The 12,605-nt window shown below is 45.9% G+C and overlaps 1 protein-coding gene across 2 annotated transcripts in view; it reads left to right on the top strand.

Annotated features, from left to right (window-relative positions):
- The window catches only part of LOC117083594 (phosphoserine phosphatase-like), a 41,124-nt gene that overhangs the window by 5,858 nt on the left and 22,661 nt on the right, over positions 1-12,605 (top strand). The gene's annotated exons all lie outside the window — the stretch shown is intronic.

Here is a 12,605-nt window from a genome sequence, read left to right as displayed (position 1 = left end):
AGGCAGGAGAATAGCTTGAACCCAGGAAGCAGAGGTTGCGGTGAGCCAAAATAGCGCCATTGCATTCCAGCCTGGGCAACAAGAGCGAAACTCTATCTCTAAAAAATAAAAAATAAAAAACAATAAACAAAAACAAAAATAGTAGATTCCCCGAGCTGAGTGTTCCTTAGCTGTGATCCAAACCCACCGTCTTTGAGGCATCCATCTGGGTCATGTCGTGTTACCCCGTGGAAGTTGGAGGGAAAAGGAAAATGATGCAATTATCCTACTGCCTGTGCTGCTTGCTGTTCTGTAAGCAATAAAGTTCTTTGTCTCTGAGACAGGAGACTTGTTTCTTTCTTTTTTTTTTTTTTTGAGACAGAGTCTTGCTCTGTCACCCAGGCCACAGTGCAAGGGCACGATCTTGGCTCACTGCAGCTTCTGCCTCCTGGGTTTAAGTGATTCTCCTTGCCTCAGCCTCCTGAGTAGCTGGGACTACAGGCACGCACCACCACACCCGGCTAATTTTTGTATTTTCAGTAGAGACAGGATTTCACCATGTTGACCAGGATGGTCTCGATCTCCTGACCTCATGATCCACCTGCCTCAGCCTCCCAAAGTCCTGGGATTATAGGCATGAGCCACCGTGCTTGGCCAGGAGTCTTGTTTCTTAGGCCACATCCATAAAACAAGCAAGAGGCTAATGTATTAGTTTGTAAGTAGGGTAAAATCAAATCTCAAACCTAACAGTTTGCAAGTGGTAATTTTCTATTCATTTTTATTTCATATATATTTTTGAGATAGGGTCTCATTCTGGTGCCCAGGCTGGAGTGCAGTGGCGCAGTCACTGCTTACTGCAACCTCAGCCTCCTGGGCTCAAGTGATACACCATCGTGCCTGGCTAATTTTTTTTCAGAGACAAGGTCTCCGAAAAGCTGTGTTGCTTAGGCTGGTCTTGAATTCCTGCCTCAAGCCATCCTCCCACTTTGGCCTACCAAATTGCTAGGTAGGATTCAGAAGTGAGCCACTACACCTGGCCAATTTTCTGCTTTCATCATTCATTTTACACTTATCGGTTGGAATTCTGCTGTAAGGAAGAACTTTCCCTTCTCCTCCATGAATGAGTGAATGAGTGAATGAATTTGTATCAGTATGGATTCAAGAATTCTTTTTTTTTTTTTTGAAACAGAGTTTCACTCTTGTTGCCCAGGCTGGAGTGCAATGGCGCCATCTCAGCTCGCTGCAACCTCCACCTACCGGGTTCAAGCGTTGCCCTGCCTTAGCCTCCTGAGTAGCTGGGATTACAGGCATGCACCACCATGCCAAGCTAATTTTGTATTTTTAGTAGAGATGGTGTTTCTCCATGTTGGTTAGGCTGGTCTCGAACTCCCAACCTCAAGTGATCTGCCTGCCTGGATTATAAGCATGAGTCACCACACCTGGCCCTTTTTTTTTTGAGATGGAGTCTCACTGTCACTCAGGCTAAATAAAGTGCAGTGGCGCAATCATTAGCTCACTGCAGCTTTGAACTCTTGGGCTCAAATGATCCTCTCACCTCAGCCTCCCAAGTAGCTAGCCTCAAGCGATCCTCCTGCCTCAGCCTCCCTAAGTGCTGGCATTACAGGTGTCAGCCATGGTGACTGACCTATTATCTGATTTTAGCCAGCAATGTTTTTCTTGATATTGTTCTTACACTGTTAATTAAATGTGATTTAAATAATCTTTTAACTCTCAGTTATTATAGATGAAACAGCCTGCAAAAACTCACCCTACTTCGTTGATTCCATAATCTTTGTCCTCCTAATTTTTCTATTGCATCATTTCTATATTGTCAGAGTAGGTAACATTTACATTCTGTTTTTTCTCCCCAAAACCTGGGTTTGTTTAGTCTTAGTTTTGCAGTTCTATACACTCAGTGCTCCTGCTTGTCCCTTTGCTGAAGTTCCCTTTGCTATCCATTGGTGAGTAATGTTTATTCATTAGCAGTTTCCTCAAGAAAAACATTCCCATGGGAGGCCGGGCACAGTGGCCCATGCCTGTAATCCCAGCACTTTGTGAGGCCAAGGTGGGCAGACCACCTGAGGTTGGGAGTTCGAGACCAGCCTGACCAACATGGAGAAACCCTGTCTCTACTAAAAATACAAAAATAGCCAGGCGTGGTGGCACATGCCTGTATTCCCAGCTACGTGGGGGGCTGAGGCAGGAGAATCGCTTGAACCTAGGAGGCAGAAGTTGCGGTGCGCCAAGATCACGCCATTGCACTCCAGCCTGGGCAACAAGACGAAACTCTGTCTCAAAAAAAGAAAAATATTCCCATGGGAAAAATATCCCCAGAATTCCTGTATGTTCAAAACTATCATTTGTAGCCTTTGTGTGTGAATGATGGCTTGGCTTGTTTTAAAACAAAACATCACTGGCTCATACTTTATTCATTTATTTTTTTGAGACAGGGTCTTGCTCTGTTGTTCAGGCTGGAGTGCAGTGTCACGATCACAGCTCACTGCAGCTTCCACCCTGGGGCCCAAGCCATCCTCCAACCTTAGCCTCCCAACAGGTGTGTGCCACCATGCCCAGTGAATTGTTTTTTTTGTAGAGACAGGGGGTGGGTGGGTGGGGGGGGGGTGTCTCATGTTGCCCAGGCTGGTCTCGAACTCCTGACCTCCAGTGATCCTCCTACTTTGGCCTCCCAAAGTACTAGGATTACAGGCATGAGTCACCATGCCTGACCTGTATATCTTTAATATTTATTTATTTTTAGAGATGGGGAGTCTTAGTCTGTTGCTGAGGCTGGCCTTGAACTCCTGGCCTCATATGATCCTCCTACCTCAGCCTACCTAATAGCTGGGACTACAGGTTCAAGTCAGCACACCCAGTTAAATACTTATTTGTTCTGACGTTTTGGTTATCTTCATTGGAAATTTCAATTGTGCATGTTGGCTGTCTTTGGTCTGTCTTCTATAGCTATATATATACATATATGTGTGTGTGTGTGTGTGTGTGTGTGTATATATATATATATATTTTTTTTTGAGATAGAGTCTCACTTTATCGCCCAGGCTGGAGTGCAGTGGTGCCATCTCAGCTCACTACAACCTCCCCCTCCCGAGTTCAAGCAATTCTCATGCCTCAGCCTCCCAAGTAGCTGGGACTACAGGTGTGCACCACCTCACCTGGCTAATTTTTGTATTTTTTGTAGAGACAGGGTTGGTCTTGTTGGCCAGGCTGGTCTTGAACTCCCGACCTCAGGTGATCCACCCACCTTGGCCTCCCAAAGTGCTAGGATTACAAGCGTGAGCCACTGCACCTGGCCAACTATCATTTTTTCTCTAATTTCATTTAATTCCTTTCGTTTATACTGTTTGCTTTTCTCATTTTTTTTTTTTTTTTTTTTTTGAGACGGAGTCTGGCTCTGTCACCCAGGCTGGAGCGCAGTGGCCGGATCTCAGCTCACTGCAAGCTCTGCCTCCCAGGTTCACGCCATTCTCCTGCCTCAGCCTCCCGAGTAGCTGGGACTACAGGCGCCTGCCACCTCGCCCGGCTAGTTTTTTGTATTTTTTAGTAGAGACAGGGTTTCACCGTGTTAGCCAGGATGGTCTCGATCTCCTGACCTCGTGATCCACCCGTCTCGGCCTCCCAAAGTGCTGGGATTACAGGCTTGAGCCACCGCACCCGGCCAGCTTTTCTCATTTTTATCATCCATATTGGTTAGTATATTTTTCATAGTGTCCGCTTTTATTTTTGCTCCTTTTAGCTTCATCTTCACTTCTGTAATGGTTATTTTACCTGTTTTTTGGAGATGGTGTCTCAATATGTTTCCTAGGCCGGATTTGAACTCCTGTGCTCAAGTGATCCTCCTGCCTCAGCCTCCTGAGTAGTTGGCATTAGAGCCACGTGCCACCATGCCCAGTGTGATAGTTATGTTTTTTCCTTCTACATCCTTTTTTTTTTCCTTTCGAGACAGGGTCCCATTCTGTCGCCCAAGCTGGAGTGCAGTGGCATGAACATGTCTCATGAACTGCATGAACTGCAGCCTCAACCTCCTGGGCTCAAGCTTTACTCCTACCTCAGCCTCCTGTGTAGCTGGGACCACAAGCACTTGTCACCATGCCTGGATGATTTTTTGATGTTTTGTAGAGACAGTGCTTCACTTTGTTGCCTATGCTGGTCTTGAACTCCTGGCCTCAAGCAATCCTTCTGCTTTGGCCTCCCAGACTGCTGAGATTACAGGTCCCTGGCTCCCTTCTGTTTCTTTCCTGGATTTTATCACTTTTGTCTTGTCTTATTTTGTCATCTTTTCCATGAATCTCTATACTTGTATTTTTGTTTTTCCTTCTTGGAAATAATTCATTAAGTTTTTTTCAGACAGTTTTGTTTGTTTGTTTGTTTGTTTGTTTTTTGAGACAGAATCTTGCTCTGTTACCCAGGCTGGAGTGCAGGGATCTTGGCTCACTGTAACCTCCACCTCCTGGGTTCAAGCAATTCTCCTGCTTCAGCCTCCCAAGTAGCTGGGATTATAGGTGCACAACACCACACCCTGCTAATTTTTGTAGTTTTAGTAAAGACGAGGTTTCACCCTGTTGGCCAGGCTTGTCTCGAACTCCTGACCTCAGGTGATCCACCGGCCTCAGCCTCCCAAAGTGCTGGGATTACAGGCATAAGCCACTGTGCCCAGCCCAGATCTTTTTTTTTTGAGACAGAGTCTCACTCTGTCGCCCAGGCTGGAGTGCAGTGTGGCACAATCTCAGCTGACTGCAACCTCTGCCTCCCAGTTGAAGCAGTTCTCCTGCCTCAGCCTCATGAGTAGCTGGGATTACAGGCATGCACTACCACACCGGACTAATTTTTGTATTTTTATTAGAGACAGTGTTTTGTCGTGTTGCCCCAGCTAGTCTTGAACTCCTGGCCTCAAGTGATCTGCCAACCTTGGCCTCCCAAAGTGCTGGGATTACAGGCGTGAGCCACTGTGCCCAGCGCACTCACATGTTTCTGATGTCTTTCCATGTCCAAATTTTCTCTTCTTACAAGGACACTGATCAGATTAGATTAGGGCTCACTCTAAAGACCTCATTTTAACATAATCACCTCTTTAAAGACCTTGTCTCCGGGACAGGTGAGGTGGCTCATACCTGTAATCTCAGCACTTTGGGACACTGAGGCGGGCAGATCACGAGGTCAAGAGATCAAGACCATTCTGGCCAACATGGTGAAACTCCATCTATACTAAAAATACAAAAATTAGCTGGGCATGGTGGTGGGCACCTGTAGTCCCAGCTACTCAGGAGGCTGAGGCAGGAGAATTGCTTGAACCGGGAGGTGGAGGTTGCAGTGAGCTGAGATCACACCACTGCACTCCAGCCTGGCAACAGAGCAAGACTCAGTTTCAAACGAACGAACATACAAACGAAAACCTTGTCGCCAAATATAGTCACATTCTGAGGTACTGGGGGTTAAGACTTCAAGATGTGGACTTTGGGGGAGCACAGTTCAGCCCATAACAAAGGTGTCCCTTTCTTTTTTCTTTCTTAATCCATTATAGAATGAGCTGTATTCTTCTGGACTGATCATTTGCAAGGGTCTTCTCTGAAGGAAAGGGACCAGGGTAGTTTTCCAAGCTTCCCAATGCAAATGAAGATTTTCAGCTGCCACAGTCAGACTGTGTCATTCAATGTGGCTCTTGGTGGTTTTTTTGTAGCTCTGCCTCCTTTGCTGTGTACTATTTTTTGTTTTGTTTTGTTTATTTTTATTTTTGTTGTTTCTTTGCACTGTTCTAAACTGGCCCTGTAGGGCTTCTCCTCCCAGTCCAGTACTCCCTAGCATCACCACCAATCACTGCACATAGGGCACACAGCCCCTGCATTTCCTGTGAGCTCTTCATCTACTTTCTTCCTTTTTTTTTCTGGAGTACAGTGGTGCAATCTCAGCTCATTGCAACCTCCATCTCCTGGATTCAAGGGATTCTTGTGCCTCAGCCTCCCCAGTAGCTGGGATTACAGTTGTGAGCCACCGTGCCCGGCCTTTTTTGGTATTTTTTTTTGTAGAGATGGGGTTTTGCTATGTCACCCGGGCTGGTCTCAAATTCCTGGACTCAAGCAGTCCGCCTGCCTTGGCCTCCCAAAGTGCTGGGATTACAGGCGCGAGTGGCTCCTGCTCTCACTGTCTCTCTGTCCTTTTAAGTGATAGAGTCTTAGGGCCAGGTGCAGTGGCTCACGCCTGTAATACCAGCACTTTTGGAGGTCAAGGTGGGCGGATGACGAGGTCAGGAGTTCAAGACCAGCCTGACCAGCATGGTGAAACCCCGTCTCTACTAAAAATACAAAAATTAGCTGGGCATGGTGGCACGCGCATGTAATCCCAGCTACTTGGGAGGCTGAGGCAGGAGAATCACTTGAACCCGGGAGGCAGAGGTTGCAGTAAGTTGAGATTGCGCCACTGTAGTCCAGTCTGGGCCACAGAGCAAGCCTCCACCTCAAACAAACAAACAAACAACAACAACAAAAAAAAACAAAAGAGATAGAGTCTTGCTATGACGACCAGGTTCATCTCAAATTCTTAGGCTCAAGCAATCCTCTTGCCTTAGCTTCCTAAAGTGTTTGGATTATAGGCATGAGCTACTGTGCTGGCCAAAATAGAATGTTAATGACACACCCTACATTGAATTTACTTGGAAGGCTGATTCTTTTCCCATGCCCTCCCTAGGAGAGTGAGCTGGGTTTTAGGACCTTAACTCTGCCCATAAGATGCTCAGGCCAGGAGAGATGCCCTTCGCCCCTTGGGTTACAGGGGTTTCAACTCCCCTTCTGCTTGACTGAGACTTGCCCTCAGTTCTTTTTATCCCTGCTCTGCTGTGCTTATTTCAAACAACACATGTTTGCACTGTGGCATGAACAGCTCACCTTCAGAGAGTATGTTTTAGCAGGTGTTTTTTGGGATCTGCGTCTGCCTCTTCCCGTGTAACTTTGGTAGCCCTTGTGCAGGTCTTGGAGTCTCCAGTGACTTTTTGTCTTCTGGTTTTGCTGAATATGGGATTTCTGCCTCATTCACCCCTCAACCACATCTCCCTATCACTTTGCATAATTTCTAGGAGGAGGAAGGGGAAGATTCGGTCAAATATTGCTGCAGTTCTTATACTGTAATCATACCACTTTGTAATATAAATTTTCCCCACTTTTTCCATGATAAAGATAGCTGTAGGCAAGGTGTGGTGGCTTACAACTATAATCCCAGTGCTTGAACCCGGAAGGTGGAGATTTCAGTGAGCTGAGATTGCACCACTGCACTCCAGCCTGGACAGTGACAGAGTCACACACTGTCTCAAAAAAATAAAAATTAAATAAATAAATAAACAGTGTTTCCTCTTTTATATAGCTATATAGACATAGATATATAACCATATACCATACCTGGATATAGACACACATAGAGATTTCTTTGTTCAAAACTGGGGACTCAAACTATGTGTATGTTCTGCAACTTCCTTTATTCATGTGACCTGTCATGAGCATATTTCCATGGCGTGACTTATTTTGAATCCCAATGTTTATATTAAATCACATTTTAAACTGTGTTTACTGTATTCTTCTAAGACATTTATGCTATTTTAAGGTACTGGTATTTATTTATTTAGCGATAAGAGTCTTTCTCTGTCACCAGGCTGGAGTGCAGTGGCATGATCTCGGCTCACTGCAACCTCCGCCTCCTGGGTTCAAGCGATTCCCCTGCCTCAGCCTCCCTAGTAGCTGGGACTACAGGTACGTGCCACCATGCCCGGCTGATTTTTTGTATTTTAGTAGAGATGGGGTTTTGCCATGTTGGCCAGGATGGTCTCGATCTCCTGACATTGTGATCTGCCTGCCTCAGCCTCCCAAGTGCTGGGATTACAGGCATGAGCTACTGCACCCTGCCAGCAATGTATTGGTATTTAACATATTGATATGAAATATTACATTTGTTAGCAATATTTTATACACACAGATACAAAAAGCATCTGTACACCTACTATCCTACTTAAAGAAACATTATTGTTATAATGCCAGTGATTAACTCTACATACCTTTTCTCAGTCTCATTTCCTTTCTTACTTTCAGAAGTAACTACTGTCCTGAATTTTATGTTGTAAGTTATCATTTATGACATTAAATGATAGTCTCTTTTTAAAGTTTCCAGTGGCTATTGGAGTATCACAGTAACTGAGAATGTTCACAGTACTGCTGTGAAAATTCTTATATATGTGGCTCCTCCAATCATACAAGTGTCAGGGTTTTTTTTGTTTTTGTTTTGTTTTGTTTTGTTTTTGTTTTTTGAGACGGAGTCTCACTCTGTCGCCCAGGCTGGAGTGCAGTGGCGCAATCTCGGCTCACCGCAAGCTCTGCCTCCCGGGTTCACGCCATTCTGCCTCAGCCCCTGGAGTAGCTGGGACTACAGGCGCCTGCCACCACGCCCGGCTAATTTTTTTGTATTTTAGTAGAGACGGGGTTTCACAGTGTTAGTCAGGATGATCTCGATCTCCTGACCTCGTGATCTGCCCGTCTCGGCCTCCCAAAGTGCTGGGATTACAGGCGTGAGCCACCGTGCCCGGCCTGTTTTTTTTTGAGACAGAGTTTTGTTCTTGTTGCCCAGGCAGGTGTGCAATGGCATAATTCCGGGTCACCACAACCTCTGCCTCCCGGGTTCAAGCGATTCTCTTGCCTCAGCCTCGTGAGTAGCTAGGATTACAGGTATGCGCCACTACACCCAGCTAATTTTGTATTTTTAGAGGAGACAGGGTTTCTCCATGTTGGTCAGGCTGGTCTCAAATTCCTGACCTCAGGTGATCTGCCCGCCTCAGCCTCTCAAAGTGCTGTGATTACAGGCATGAGCCGCTGCACCCAGCCTCTTTTTTTTTTTTTTTCTTTTTTTGGGGGGTGGAGTCTCACTCTGTCACCCAGGCTGGAGTGCAGTGTCGTGATCTTAGCGCAGCCTAAGGCTCCTAGGCTCAAGTCATCCTCCCACCTCAGCTTCGCAAGTACTTGGGATTCGAGATGTGTGCCACCACGTCCAGGTAATTTTGTTTATTTTTGTACAGATTAGGTCTCAATATGTTGCCCAGGGTGGTCTTGAACTCCTGGGCTCAAGGGATCCTCCCATCCAGGCCTCCCAAAGTGCTAGGATTAGAAGCATGAGGCACCACACCCAGCCAGCTTAATCATGCAAGTTTCTCCTGAGTGTCTTCCTCAGGTGGAATTGCTGGGTCGTAGAAATTGCTTGTGTTCAATGTTTTTTGTTTGTTTGTTTTTTAGATGGAGTCTCACTCTGTCACCCAGGCTGGAGTGCAGTGGCGTGATCTTGGCTCACTGCAGCTCCGCCTCTTGGGTTCATGCCATTCTCCTGCCTCAGCCTCCGAGTAGCTGGGACTACAGGCACCTGCTACCACGCCCGGCTAATTTTTTTTTTTTTAATATTTTTAAGACGGGATTTCACCATGTTGGCCAGGATGGTCTCAATCTCCTGACTTCGTGATCCACCCACCTCGGCTTCCCAAAGTGCTGGGATTACAGGAGTGAGCCACTGCGCTCCACTGCTTGTGTTCAGTGTTACTGAATAACACCATATTGTTTCTGGAGGGCTTGTTTCAATTTACTATACTTTAGAAGGCTATTAGCACTGAATGACTTTTAAAAAGAGTACATGATTCTAACATAATTAGCCATTAGAAAATTTGTGGCTGGGCACGGTGACTCAATCCTATAATCCCAGCACTTTGGGAGGCTAAGGCGAGTGAATCACCTGAGGCCAGGGGTTCAAGACCAGCCTGTCTAACATGGTGAAACGCCATCTGTACTAAAAATACAAAAATTAGCCAGGCATGGTGGTGCATGCTTGTAATCCCACCTACTTGGGAGGCTGAGGCAGGAGAATCGCTTGAACCCGAGAGGCAGAGGTTGCAGTGAGCTGAGATCACGCTACTGCACTCCAGCCTGGGTGACAGAGCGAGACTCCATCTCAAAAAAAAAAACAAAAACTTGTTAGCTTACAAAAATGTGATCTATAGAAAATCTTTGAGAGCCGGGTAAAGTGGATCACGCTTGGACTTGAGCCCAGGAGTTGGAGACTAATGAGACCCAGTCTCTACTAAACATAAAAAAAAACAGCCTGGTATGGTGGCACACACCTGTGGTCCCACCTGCTCAGAAGGCTGAGGCAGGAGGATTGCTTGAGCCCAGGAGTTCGAAGCTTCAGTGAGCTGTGATCATGCCACTGCACTCCAGCCTAGGTGACAGTGAGACCCTGTCTCAAAAGAAAAAAAAAAGAAAACCTTTAGGAACAGTAGTATGACCTGTATTACTTTTGACTAACCAATTGTGATTAAAACTTTGCTAAATAATTTGCTAATATTTTTATTATACCTTCATTATGCTGTATTGTATTTGGTTCTCATGTGCTATTATTCCAGTAATTATGCTTTCATTATGCTGTATTGTATTTGGTTCACTTGTGCTGTTATTCCAGTAAGAAGAGCATTGAAGCTTTTTTTTTTTTTTTTTTTTTTTTTTTTGCTTTTTGTGTTTTTAGACTGGCTTTGTCACCCAGGCTAGAGTGCAGTGGTGTAATCTCGGTTCACTGCAACCTCTGCTCCTGGGTTCAAGTGATTCTTCTGCCTCAGCCTCCCCAGTAGCTGAGATTACAGGTGCCTGCCACCAGACCTGGCTACTTTTTGTATTTTTAGTAGAGATGGGGTTTCATCATGTTGGCCAGGCTGGTCTCGAACTCGTGACCTCAGGTGACCGTCCCGTCTCGGCCTCCCAAAGTGCTGGGATTACAGGCGTGAGCCACTGTGCCCAGCCTGATGAAGCATATTTTAATCTGTTTCACAGTTTTGCTTTGTCTGGCAAGATTACCTCCTAGTTGTTATATGTGACCACTCATTAGTGTCTTCTAGGCAACTATATATATTTTTAATGTGATGTGCTCTAGCAAAACAATGTCTACAATACAGCCATGTCATGCCCACAAGTATTAATACAGGTGTGAATGTGAGGTTGATTCCAGGACCATGAATAGGTGACAGATTTTAATTAATTAATTTTTCAGAGACAAGGGCTTGCTCTGTTACCCAAGGTGGAGAACAGTGGCATGATCATGGCATACTGTAACCTTGAAATCCTGAGCTCAAATGATCCTCCCGCCTCAGCCTCCCAAGTAGCTGGGACTGTAAGCATGCACCACCACACCCAGCCAGATTTTAGTAAATATAAATATTTTATCTGAAATTTTTAAGAATATTTAATATTTTAAGGAATATTTAATATTAAACATTTATGAAATATAAATAGCATAAGTTAACTCTTCTAGCCTTCCACATTTACTTACTTGAGTTTCTTTTCCCCTCAAAATAAATTCCCAGTTACCACTTACACTTAGATACAAACATCTGGTGTTTAACATTTTGTTTTATTATGCTTTTGTTTTTTGTGTGTTTTTTTTGAGATGGATTCTCACTCTGTTGCCCAGGCTGGAGTGCAGTGGTGTGGTCTCACCTCACTGCAACCTCCGCCTCCCAGGTTCAAGCGATTCACCTGCCTCAGCCTCCCAAGTAGCTGGGATTACAGGCAGGCGCCACCATGGCAGGCTAATTTTTATATTTTTAGTAGAGACAGGGTTTCAAATTGTTGGCCAGGCTGGTCTTGAACTCCTGACCTCAGGTGATCCACCCGCCTCGGCCTCCGAAAGTGCTGGGATTACAGGCGTGAGCCAGTGTGCCCAGCCTATTCCGCTTTTTAAAAAACTACAGCAGGCTGGGCATGGTGGCTCATGCCCGTAATCCCAGCACTTTGGGAGGCTGCAGTGGGCAGATCATTTGAGGTCAGGAGTTTGAGACCAGCCTGGCCAACATGGTGAAACCCAGTCTCTACTAAAAACACAAAAATTAGCTGGGCATGGTGGTGTGCGCTTGTAATCCCAGCTACTGGGGAGGTTGAGGCAGGAGACTTGCTTGAACCCAGGAGGCAGAGGTTGCAGTGAGCTGAGATCACACCACTGCACTCCAGCCTGGGAAACAGAGTGAGACTCAGCCTCAGGAAAAAAAAAAAATTGTGTTTTGGTGAGGAGGGTCCTGTAGCTAAGGGCAGAGATGCTGTGACCAAGTGTCCCACCCCAGGGATTGCATCCTCTGTGTGGGTAAGCAACGTAGAGTGAGCCTGGAGTGCAGACTGTCAGCCTTTGAGGTTTCAGGTTGTGTTTTAGAGTGGACCTCGATGCCCAGCTCTAGCCAGCTAACTCTAGTGGTAAATGTTTGGGGGAAACACCCATTATTTGTTGTAGTTAACATACAAGGAGCTGGGCAAGTGACACATGGAATTTATATATATATTTTTAAACAAGTCTTACTCTGTTGCTCAGGCTGTAGTGCAGTGGCACGATCGTGGCTCACTGCAACCTCCTTCCCCGGGGTCAAGCAGTTCTCTGCCTCAGCCTCTCAAGTAGCTGGGACTACAGGCATGCACCACCATGCCCCGCTAATTTTGTGTTTTTGCTTGAGATGGAGTTTTGCCATGCTGGCCAGGCTGGTCTCGAACGCCTGACCTCAGATGATCTGCTTGCCGCAGCCTGCAAAAGTGCTGGGATTACAGGCTTGAGCCACCCAGCCTGGC

This window comes from Trachypithecus francoisi, unplaced genomic scaffold (genome assembly GCF_009764315.1).
Source record: "Trachypithecus francoisi isolate TF-2019V2 unplaced genomic scaffold, Tfra_2.0 Contig00380, whole genome shotgun sequence".
Lineage (NCBI taxonomy): Eukaryota > Metazoa > Chordata > Mammalia > Primates > Cercopithecidae > Trachypithecus > Trachypithecus francoisi.
The sequence above is the reverse complement of the archived record's forward strand: the minus strand, read 5'-3'. Positions and strand labels throughout refer to the sequence as shown.